We start from the raw sequence: 12,311 nt of genomic DNA, 5'->3' as shown, positions 1-12,311 counted from the left end.
GGCCTCAGGAAACTTACAATTATGGTGGAAGGGGAAGCAAACACATCCTTCTTCACATGGCAGGAGGAAGGAGAAGTGTGGAGAGAAAGGGGGAAACTTGTAAAACTATCAGATCTCATGAGAACTCACTCACTATCACGAGAACAGCATGACGGTAACCACCACCATGATTCAATTACCTCCCACCAGGTCCCTCCCACAACATGCAGGGATTATGGAAACTACAATTCAAGATGAGATTTGGGTGGGGACACAGCCAAACATTATCACAGTATAAAGCTCAGGGGAGAAACTAAGGCTAGTTTTGGAATCACCAGCCTATTAAAAAAATTTTTTTCCTATCTCTCTTGGTGCATTACTATAGAACAGGTACATAACGTGCCTTCGAAAAGAATAACTAAGGCATGCTGCATTACAGCAAAAAGAGGAAAACATCAAGCATCATGGATGGGATTCCTGTCTCCAACTGCTGTTTAGGGTTTCCTGAAGAAGACTTAATGTCTTAGTATGTAAGTGTTCCCCAATTATAAATAGAGACTATATGTGACCTCTAACCTCAATGAATAATGTGGCCCCATAGGAGTGATTGTCTCTTTTTATCTTCTTGATTCTAAGTACATTAAAGAGGGAAGATATGTTTTTCCCTCTTCTGCTTCTTTCTCTTCTTATATATGACTGCTATCAATGTAATTTATCAATTGTATACTATCGGCCAATTTTGGATAGGTGTGTATCAAGAAAAAATTTTATTATTGTTTTATATATTTTAAGCAATTAGATGTGTAATATTGTCTAAATATGTGCTGTTCTTGGTATTATAACATACATACATACATTTTATTTATTTATGTATTCATTCATTCATTTATTTATTTAGTGATGGGGTCTTGCTCTGTTTCCTGGGTTAGAAAGCAGTGATCTGATTATGGCTCACTGTAACCTCGAACTCCTGGACTCAAGCGATCCTCCCATCTCAGCCTCCTGCATGGCTAGGACTACAGGTGTCTGCCACCATGCACAGATAATTTTTAAATTTTATTTTATTTATTTTTTTAAGACCAGGGTCTCGCTATGTTGTCCAGCTTAGTCTTGAACTCTTGGCCTCAAGTGATCTTTCTGCCTTGGCCTCCCAAAGCACTGGGATTACAGGCATGAGCCACCACACCTGGTGCTATTACAACTAAAAAATTGCCTTGGATTTTTAAAGAAACAAATGGGTATACATTTTTTAAAAAGATAATAAGCAGATGAAGATAAAACTCATCTAAGAAAACCTGGCCTTTTAAAAATAATCACAGGAAAAATAGTATAAAAAAGTAACATTTAGCACATAGTACCATTAATTTCTATTTGAGTTGTGTCAAAATAAACAACTATTTCATCACGAAATGACAGAATACTGAGATGGCAATATAAAAAAGAAAAAAGAGGCCAGGCATGGTGGCTCATGCCTGTAATCCCAGCACTTTGGGAGGCCGTGGCAGGCGGATCATAAGGTCAAGAGATCGAGACCATCCTGGCCAACATGGTGAAACCCCGTCGGTACTAAAAATAAAAAAACTAGCCGGGCGTGGTGGCATGTGCTTGTAGTCCCAGCTACTCAGGAGGCTGAGGAAGGAGAATCACTTGAACCTAGGAGGCGGACGTTGCTGTCAGCCAAGATCATGCCACTGCACTCCAGCCTGGTGACAGAGCAAGACTCTGTCTCAAAAAAAAAAAAAAGAAAAAAGAAAAAAGAGAAGAATATTAAAAGTATCAGTCAGTATATATCACAATACAGACCTCCTAATAAAAGTAAGGACATGTCTGGCTTCACTTTTTTATAGATAGATATCCTTCTGAACTATGAATAATCTGAAAAAACTATTTTGGGAACATGTAATGAACTATTCCATATCTCTCCTAAAGCAGTGATGCTTGTCGTCATTAAGGAGGCTTTCCTATTGCAATGATAATTTTCCAAACAGATTATAAATTCCATGAGAACAGGAGTTATGCCTTCCTTATATTTCACTTTATTTCTCTTTTCATATCACACAGAATTATGCATACAAAAAAATGAAGTCAGTATAATACATAAAATCTCATTACAGATCAGCATTAACAGATGAACATCTGCAATTGATTTTGATGACTAGGAATGCTAACTTGAACCCTGATGAAATGATATGTCACTTCCCCAAAACCAATTCTATTCTTCTCATTAGTAGACCTGTATTACAAAAAAAATTATATGGTATTATGTTTTGGATTGCAACAATAAAATTTTGTGAAGTTTGCTTCCTTCTTGTTATACACATACTTTCACAACCATCTTGATTTTGCCTACTGACCTGCAAAGTCAAAAGTACAGTTGTCCCTCGGGAGATTGGTTCCAAGACCAGCTCCCCGGTTTGCAGCTACCAAAATCTGTGGCTATGGCCTTTGTTCCACATCCCTTGAATATTGTACTTTCAATCTAGAGTTGGTTGAACCTGAAGACTGAGAACCCACAGATCTACAGAGTCAACTATATTTACTATCTGGTCCTTTACAAGAAAAGTTTGCTGACCCCATGACATGGTTAAGTCATGTGAATATAAAGAAGGGGCAACCAACCCATCTTTTACAGGCAGTAGGCAGTTAACATCAAAGAATGTTTCCTAGAAGCAGTGATGTAGGGGTGGGACCTGAGTTAGCTGGGCAAAGAAGGTGGAGACTGGAGGAAGAGTAGTCCAGGCAGAAAGAAAAGCATCTACAAAAGCCTGAAAGCAAAAGTCACCACATTTAGAAAACTGAAAGGTGTTCAGGATGGTTGGAACCAAGAGAGGATAGAAAGAGCGGCCAAATGTTGCTGTGAGGTCAAGGAAGACTAGGACTGAAAAGGGAGCCTTGAATTGGTAAGAGTCTCAGTGGACTGGTGAGAGAAGAAATGCAATGGGTTAAGGAGAAAACGGAAGACCCAGAGATAGTAAGAAAGAAAAAGGAGCAGCTAGAGGAGGATATGAAGTAGAGTTTTCTTCAAAGATGGGAAAGATTTGAATGTTTTGGTTAAATGCTAAGGGCAGACGGCCCTAAGGACAGGGAAGGGAGTCAGAGTAAAAATGGAAGGATTAGCTTTAGAAGGAAGCAGTATACCTCTTCCATTGTTACCAAAGGGCAGACAAAAAGCTTGGCATGGATTCAGGGAAGTTTTTAGCTATAGTAACAGAAAATTGAGGAAGTTCTCTTATGATGGCATTTACTTGTTCAATGAAGTAGACAGAAAAATACAATTTTAGAAGACAGGGAAAGTTTTAAAAAGCCATGGTTGCAGATTGGGGAAGAGAAAGGAGATGAAGCCTGTGAAGATTACTGGACAGACCTATGGACCCAGTTAGGGAACAGGCTAACTTTTAGCAGCATGAGTTCATGGAGGCATGAGGTTTCTTCCAGCAGCACTAGGCAGCCTGGCTGGAGGCTCACAAAGGGTAAACACTTGCACTGATCCAGGGCTGGGCTTTCGTTAGACGGGTTTGGCAGAATACCCAATGGGATAAAGCAGTTGAGAGCACCAGCAAGCGAGTGGATGAATGGATGGACCGTGGCGTCTAACAGGAGTAGGGATGTAAGCACTCCTCTCAGATAGAAGTGCTTAAGGATAGAAGTACTTAGGGATGCAAGGCTCAATGAGGTTAAAAAACAAAAATAAAAAGCAAATGAAATGGGAGTAACTTGAGTGGGAACAATGAATGAATAAGGGGTTCTTGCTGAGAATGAGATCTGAATTTAAGTTTTTGGAGCTGGAGTAGGGTAGACTACCTACTCCAGCTTCAAATGTAGGTGAAATTAGTGGAGGTGAAGGTCACTGCAGATAAGGAGACTCGAGTTAGAGTCAAAATGGCCAAGGCTCCACTCAGCTTCCAAAGAACAGAATATGGAGTCTCTTGAGAAAATATTTGCACCCCAGGGTTTCTAATGACATGACTTCAGGGTCATTTCCCAGCAGTCAATTTTCAGAGTATTCAAATGAAGTTAACTTGTTCCATCTCAGACCTGTGTGCTCCCTCTCTCCTCTTTACTCTGGTCATGCTTGTCAGATCTTTCTGGGACAGCAGAATGTGAGGAACACAGGGCAGATATCAGACTGGATTCAGGAATCCTCACTTGAAGGTAATCCTGACACCTGCTACAACATGGATGAACCTTAAGGACATTATGCTAAGCCAGTCCAAATAAAAGGACATTATGCTAAGCCAGTCCAAATAAAAGGACATTATGCTAAGCCAGTCCAAATAAAAGTCCAAATAAGCCAGTCCAAAAAAAAAAAAAAAAAAAAAAGACAAATACTGTATGATTCCACTCAAATGATGTACTTAGAGTAGTCAAATTCGTAGAGACGGAAAATAGAACAGTGCTTGTCAGGAGCTGGAGGGGGGAATGAGGAGTTATTGCTTAATGAGTACAGAGTTTCTTTCTGTTTTATAAGATGAAAAGAGATGTGGATATGGTGGTAATAGTTGCTCAACCATCTGAATATATTTAATGCCACTGAACTGTACATTTAAAGATGGTTAAGATGGTAAATTTCATGTCATGTATATTTTATCACAATTTGTAAAAACTGAAAAAAAAAAAAAAAAAAAAAGAGGCTGGGCACAGTGGCTCATGCCTATAATCCCAGCACTTTGGGAGGCTGAGGCGGGTGGATCACTTGAGCCCAGGAGTTTGAGACCAGCCTGGCCAACATGGTGAAACCCCGTCTCTACTAAAAATACAAAAATCAGCCAGGTGTGGTGGCACACGCCTGTAATCTCAGCTAGTTGGGAGGCTGATGCAGGAGAATCACTTGAACCAGGAAGCAGAGGTTGCAGTGAGCTGAGATCATGCCACTGCACTCCAGCCTGGGTGACAGTGAGACTCTGTTTACAAAAAAAAAAAAAAAAAAAAAAAAAAAAAAAAAAAAAAAAAAAGGCCAGGCAAGGTCGCTCAAGCCTATAATCCCAGCACTTTGGGAGGCCGCCGAGGTGGGCGGATCACCCAAGGTCAGGTGTTCGAGACTAGCCTGGCTAACATGGTGAAACCCCATCTCTACTAAAAATGCAAAAATTAGCTGGGCGTGGTGGCAGGCACCTGTAGTCCCAGCTACTCGGGAGGCTGGTGCAAGAGAATGGCATGAACCCTGGAGGCGGGCTTGCAATGAGCTGAGATAGCGTCACTGAACTCCAGCCTGGGTGACAAAGCAAAACTCTGTCTCAAAAACAAAAACAAACAAACAAACAAAATCCCCTTCCCCGCCAGCCATTAGGTTTCTTCCGGACTCCATACAAAGGATTATGGTTAGCTGCATTTGTGCAGGTCCTGGCTTCCCCAACCCCCATAAATCCTGGGCCCCTCTTAAGGAATTTTTTTTTTTTTTTTTTTTTTTGAGACAAGGTCTTGTTCTAACTCTCAGGCTGGAGTGCAGTGGTGTGATCACAGCTCACTGCAACCTCAAACTCCTGGGCTCAAGCAATCCTCTTGCCTCAGCCCCCGGAGTAGTTGAGACTGCAAGTGCATGCTACCACACCTGGCTAATTTCTACATTTTTAGTAGAGATGAGGTCTTACTATGTTGTCTAGGCTGTTCTGGACGTCCCGGGCTCAAGTGATCCTCCCACCTTAGCCTCCCAAAGTGCTGGGATTATAGGCATGAGCCACTGTGCCTGGCAGGAATTTTTAATCTGTCCTCTAGTCGGCCAAAAGGAATCTACTGAGTACCCGCTTTGTGCTGGGTACCCTGCTAGTATTGGGGATTATAGAGGCTTAGCACGTGGTTCCTGTCCTCATGGTTTAGTGGGCAAACCAGCAAACAATCCAGCATAATAACTGCAGACAGAGAAAGCCACGTGTGCTCCCATCCCTCACCACAAACACTGTGGTCTTGGCAACAGCAGGACCAGCAGCAGCAGCAGCAGCTGGGAGCTTGTCAGAAATGCAGAATCTCAGGCCTCACCCACATCACCTGAATCAGAGTTGGCATCTTAATAAGATCTCTGGGTAATCCACGTACACGTTCAAGTTTAAGGTGCACTGCTACAGAAGACAGAAATAGGGTGACCAACTGTGCTAGTTTGCTTGGGATTGAAGGGCTTCTTGGGATGTGGCATCTTTAGTGCTAAAACTGGGACAGTCCCAGGGATTGAGGGGGTAATTTAGTCTTTGCTCCTGAACTTGGAATACATTAAAATCCTGACGGGGGGGAGGGGAAGAAGAGACCGGCTAGGACATTGAAAGATTTGTTTTAGAAGTTCATGTCCTTTCTTAAAGATTCTGATAGGAACTCTCATCAGGAATCATTAAACAAAGATGTCAGATAAGCATCTAAGTTCTTATATAAAAATCTTCACCCCATGGGTGGGAATATCATCACTTAAAAGAGAGAATAGAGTATATATATAAAAAAAGAGAGCTTAGGAGTCAGCTTTCAGAATCTTTAACACCTGAAGGTTTAATCGAAGATAAACTATTCGAGATGAAGAGGAGCTGCCCAAAGAGAAGACAAAATTGAGGGGAGTATAGTATCACAGAAACCGACAGAAGAGAAGGGTGTATGTGTGTGTGTGTGTGTGTGTGTGTGTGTGTGTGTGTGTTTAAAGATAGGGGCTTGCATCTGGGCGCTGTGGCTCATGCCTATAATCCCAGAACTTTGGGAGGCCAAGGCGGGTGGATCACCTGAGGTCGGGAGTTTGAGACCAGCCTGACCAACATGGAGAAACCCTGTCTTTACTAAAAATACAAAATTAGTTGGGCATGGTGGCGCATGCCTGTAATCCCAGCTACTTGGGAGGGGGAGGCAGGAGAATAGCCTGAACCCGAGAGGCGGAGGTTGCGGTGAGCTGAGATCGCACCATTGCACTCTAGCCTGGGCAACAGGAGCAAAACTCCGTCTCGAAAATAAAAGGGGGTCTTGCTCTGTGGTCCAGGTTGGAGTGCAGTGGCATGATCCTATCTTCCTGCAGCCTTGGCCTCCTGGGCTTAAGTGATCCTCCCACCTCAACCTCCCAAGTAGCTGGGACTACAGGTGTGCACCACCACACCTAGCTAATTTTTAAATTTTTTTAGTATAGACTTGGTCTTGCTATGTTGCCCAGGCTGATCTCCAACTTCTGGGCTCAAGAGATGCTCCCACTTCAGCCTCCCAAAGTGCTAGGATTACAGGTGTGAGCTACCGTGCCCAGCCGTAAGAGAGTTTTAAGAGGAGTAGGTAATCTTAAAATACTGTTAAGTAATAAGAGAAAGACTGAAAAAGTTCCATTTGATTTAGCAGCATGGAAGGATCTATATACATATTACACTTGAGTAAAAATGTAAAAAAATAAAATGAAACTTCAGTGACATCTGTTGCTCTTGGAATAGAGACCAAGGTCCTTCATGTGGTCTCTCCAGTCCTCATTTGCCTTCCTGCCAGAATGTGGCCATCCAGGCAGCAGCAGCAGCAGCAGTGATTTCATCTACCCCTCGCTTTCTCTGCTTCTGTTACATGGTCTTCTCTGTTCCTGCTGCCCACTATGTCCCATCCTGCCTTAAAGTCTTCATACATGTTGTTCCCTCAGTTTGAGTGTTCCCTCCCATCCCTTAGTTTCATTCATTTTGCTAGTTTTCAGAGCTCAGTGCAAAACTTAATCTTGGGATTCAGGTGTTATGGGCCTTCTCATGTGATAAACATAAAGTCACACAGTTTTCTAAAATACATGGTTTTCTTCTTAATAAAAGTATTCTTGAAATTATTCGTGTTTTTGTTGTTGTTGATAACATAGGGTCATTGTGCAGAATATCACATCATATATATCGTTAGATAATTAGAAATGTGAGGCATTGGAGACAGAGCATTTTTTTTTTTTTAGAAATTAGACTCTAAATTCAAGTTTCTTTTTTTCTTTTTCTTTCTTTTTTTTTTTTTTTGTTGAGACAGGGTCTTACTCTATCATCCAGGCTGGAGTGCCGTGGCATGATTGTACCTTACTACAACCTCCAACTCCTGGGCTCATGCGATCCTCCCACCTCAGCCTCCCAAGTAGCTGGGACTACAGGCATGCACTACCTGTATTTTTTGTAGGGATGGGGTTTTGCCATGTTGTCCAGGCTGGTCTTGAACTCATTCGATCAAGAATCTGTCTGCCTCAGCTTCCCAAAGTGCTGGGATTACAAGCGTAAACAACCATACCTGGCCCAAGTTTCTTAAAACTAGATGCACAAGCCAATAAGCACATGAAAAGGTGCACAACATCACTAATTGTTAAGGAAATGCCAATCAAAGCAATGAGATATCACTTCACACCCATTAGGATGACTATTATTAAAAAAAAAAAAAAAAGACAAACAGAAATTAACAAGCAATGGGAGGGTGTAGAGAAACTGAGACCCTTGTACACTACTAGTGGGAACGTAAAATGGTGCAGCTGCTATAGACAACAGTATGCTAGTTCCTCAAATTGTTTTTTGTTTGTTTGTTTTTGTTTTGTTTTGTTTTGTTTTGAGACAGAGTCTCGCTCTGTCACCCAGGCTGGAGTGCAGTGGCGCGATCTTGGCTCACTGCAACCTCTACCTCCCAGGTACAAGTGATTCTCATGCCTCAGCCTCCCCAGTAGCTGGGACTACAGGTGCAAGCCACCACACCTGGCTAATTTTTGTATTTTTAGTACAGACGAGGTTTCACCATGTTGGCCAGGCTGGTCTTGACCTCCTGACCTCAGGTGATCCACCTGCCTCGGCCTCCCAAAGTGCTAGGATTACAGGTGTAAGTCACCGTGCCCAGCCTCTCAAAACGTTGGAAAATTACCACATGATCCAGCAATCCCATTTCTGGGTATACGACCAAAATAAATGAAAGCAGGGACTTGAACAGATTATTTGTACACCCATGTTCATAACAGCATTATTCACAATAGCATACATAGCTACCTAAGGGTCCAGCAACAGATGAATAAACAAAATGTAGTCTGTACAGTATATACTTACATGGAATATTGTTGCGTCTTAAAAAGAAAAGAAATTCTAACGTGCTACAATAAGTGAAGCTTGAAGAAATCATGCTAAGTGAAATAAGCCAGTAACCAAAGGACAAGTACTGTATGATTCCATTAAATGAAGTACCTAGAAGAGTCCAATTAACAGAAAAAGGAAGTAGATGGTGGTTACCAGGGACTGGGGGAGAGGGGAGAATGGAGAATTATTATTTAATGGGTATAGGTTTCAATTTTGAAGGTGAAAATAGTTCTAAGAGATGGATGGTGGTGATGACTGCACAACAACGTGACTGTACCTAAGTGCCACTGAACTATATGCTTACAAATGGCTAATATGATAGATATGTATATTTTACCAGAATAAACAAGAAAAAAAACCAGATGCATATATATGGTTGCCTGATGGAAGGTGATAGTGGAGAAAGGATGGTCTGTTCAATAAATGGTGCCAGGATACCCTTACGGGGCAAAAAATTTTCATCCCTATCTCACACCACACACAAACATCAATTCCAGATGAATTGCAAATATAAATGTGAAAGCTGAAACAATAATGCTTTTAGAAGAAAACATAGAACAGCTTTATAACCTTGGGGTGGGCAAGATACCTTAAATAGGGTGCAAAAAATTCTACCGTAAAAGAAGAAAATTAAAAGTCAGAATATATTAAAATTAAAAACTTACGTTAATCAAAACATACCAACATGAGTGAAAAAACAACCACAGAATTAGAGAAGGTATTTCTGATACCCCTATCTGGAAAATGACTCATATCCAGACTATAAAAAGAACTCTATAAATCAATATGAAGACAGACAACTCAATGGAAAAATAAGCAAAAGACCGAACACAGCATGTATCCATATGGTCAAATAACACATGAAAAGGTGGTCAATTTCATTTGTCACCAGGGAAATACAAATTAAAACTACCATGAGATATTGCTACAAACCACCGGATTTAAAAGAAAAAACTATTAGAATGTGGAACAACTAGAATTCTCATACACGCTGAGAACTTTGGTGACTTTGGAAGGTGGGAGTATCCACCATAAGACATATACTACAATGCAGAGCAGCACATTTTATAACAGCCTCCAAATGGAAATTACTCAAATGTCCATCCAATGTAAAATGGATAGATTGCAGAACATTCATCCAATGGATGACTATATAGCAATGTAAAGAAACAACCTATAATAATTCTATTTGTTTAAAGACCAGATTATGAACTTCAACAATCTATAATAATGCTAATCTACATCAATGAATCTCACAAAGTAATATAGTACCAAGATAGGAAGCCAGTTACGAAAGAGAAAACATGCAGTTACCCTTTGGTTGTAGGAGGGGTGGTGATGCAGGTAGTAACTGAAAGATGGTCCAAGTGCAGCTTCTATGGTGTGATATAGTGGATGTGAAAACCATTGGTACTGGTAAGCTTCTAGGCCGGGCGCGGTGGCTCAAGCCTGTAATCCCAGCACTTTGGGAGGCCGAGACGGGCGGATCACGAGGTCAGGAGATCGAGACCATCCTGGCTAACACAGTGAAACCCCGTCTCTACTAAAAATACAAAAACTTAGCCGGGCAAGGTGGCAGGCGCCTGTAGTCCCAGCTACTCGGGAGGCTGAGGCAGGAGAATGGCGTGAACCCGGGAGGCGGAGCTTGCAGTGAGCTGAGATCCGGCCACTGCACTCCAGCCTGGGTGACAGAGCGAGACTCTGTCTCAAAAAAAAAAAAAAAAAAAAAAAAGAAAACCATTGGTACTGGTAAGCTTCTTAAAAATCCAGATAGATGAATAAAAATTATATGTGAAGATTTTTTGGCAACTGTTTTAGGTTCAGCCATCTAGGAGGTTATGAAGGGAATGGAATTATAGAAGGGGGGATTATGCGTTAAAAATGACACACTATGTGTAAGATACTGTGCTTGACGAAGAGCAGTCATTCAACATATATATACGAAGAATTTTTTTTTTTTTTTTTTTTTTGAGACAGAGTCTCACTCTGTCGCCAGGCTGGAGTGCAGTGGCGCAATCTCAGCTCACTGCAACCTCCGCCTCCCGGGTTCAAGTCATTCTCCTGCCTCAGCCTCCAGAGTAGTTGGGACTACAAGTATGCGCCACCATGCCTGGCTAATTTTTGTATTTTTAGTAGAGACGGGGTTTCACCATGTTGGCCGGAATCGTCTTGATCTCTCACCCCGAGATCCACCGGCCTTGGCCTCCCAAAGTGCTGGGATTACAGGTGTGAGCCACCACGCCTGGCCCCAGAATCTTTTATGTGCCAGGCAGATTGTAATGCAACTCCTTCAAGTAGAGGGCAATACACATATTACACATGCACGGCGTTAAGTGCTGGGGGAAGCGGAGAACTAACACATAAAAGAAACAGAAGAGAGCAGACAAAGAAAGACGTACTTGACATAAAAGCTGGTAGAATGATGGAAGCAACCATAACAGAATTATCTATGCAGGAGTTGGTGGTTGCTTATCTGCAAATCCTGCCTTGGTTTAAAATCAGGGAATATGGGCCGGGTGTGGCAGCTCGCGCCTGTAATCCCAGCACTTTGGGAAGCTGGGGTGGGCGGATCGCCTGAGGTCGGGAGTTGGAGACCAGCCTGGCCAACATGGGGAAACCCCCTCTCTACTACAAATACAAAATTAGTTGGGCGCAGTGGCGTGCGCCTGTAATCCCAGGTACTCAGGAGGTTGAGGCAGAAGAATTGCTTAAACCCGGGAAGTGGAGGTTGCAGTGAGATGGGATTGTGCCATTGCACTCCAGCCTGGGCGACAGAGTGAGCCTCCGTCTCCAAAAAAAAAAAAAAAAAAAAAAAAAAAAACAGGGAATGTGGTGAACCAGCAACAACATACACATAGGAACCCAACTAGCTACATTGGTTAACCACAGCTTTATTCAACCTTGGTCGAATGGAACTTTTCTTGCTAAAATAAAATCACTATTTATTTATTTATTTATTTATTTATTTATTTTGAGACAGAGTCTCACTGAGTTGCCCAGGCTGGAGTGCAATGGCACGATCTCAGCTCATTGCAACCTCTGCCTCCAGGTTCAAGCGATCCTCCTGCCTCAGCCTCCTGAGTAGCTGGGATTATAGGTGCATGCCACCACGCCCAGCTATTTCTAGTAGAGATGGGGTTTCACCATGTTGGCCAGGCTGGTCTCGAACTCCTAACCTCATGATCTGCCCACCTCAGCCTCCCAAAGCGCTGGATCACAGGCGTGAGCCACTGCGCCTGGCCTTATTTTATTTTTTTTAAAGCTATCTCCTACAGGAAGGAACGCATAATTTTTTATTTTTACTTTTTTTTTTTTTTTTTTTGGAGA

The 12,311-nt window shown here is 42.1% G+C and overlaps 1 protein-coding gene across 5 annotated transcripts in view; it reads right to left on the bottom strand.

Annotated features, from left to right (window-relative positions):
* Positions 1–12,311, bottom strand: part of GPALPP1 (GPALPP motifs containing 1) — a 50,622-nt gene that overhangs the window by 36,775 nt on the left and 1,536 nt on the right. The window lies entirely within an intron of this gene.

This window comes from Macaca fascicularis, chromosome 17 (genome assembly GCF_037993035.2).
Source record: "Macaca fascicularis isolate 582-1 chromosome 17, T2T-MFA8v1.1".
Lineage (NCBI taxonomy): Eukaryota > Metazoa > Chordata > Mammalia > Primates > Cercopithecidae > Macaca > Macaca fascicularis.
Note: the sequence above shows the minus strand (reverse complement) of the source record. Positions and strands in the feature narration are given on the sequence as shown.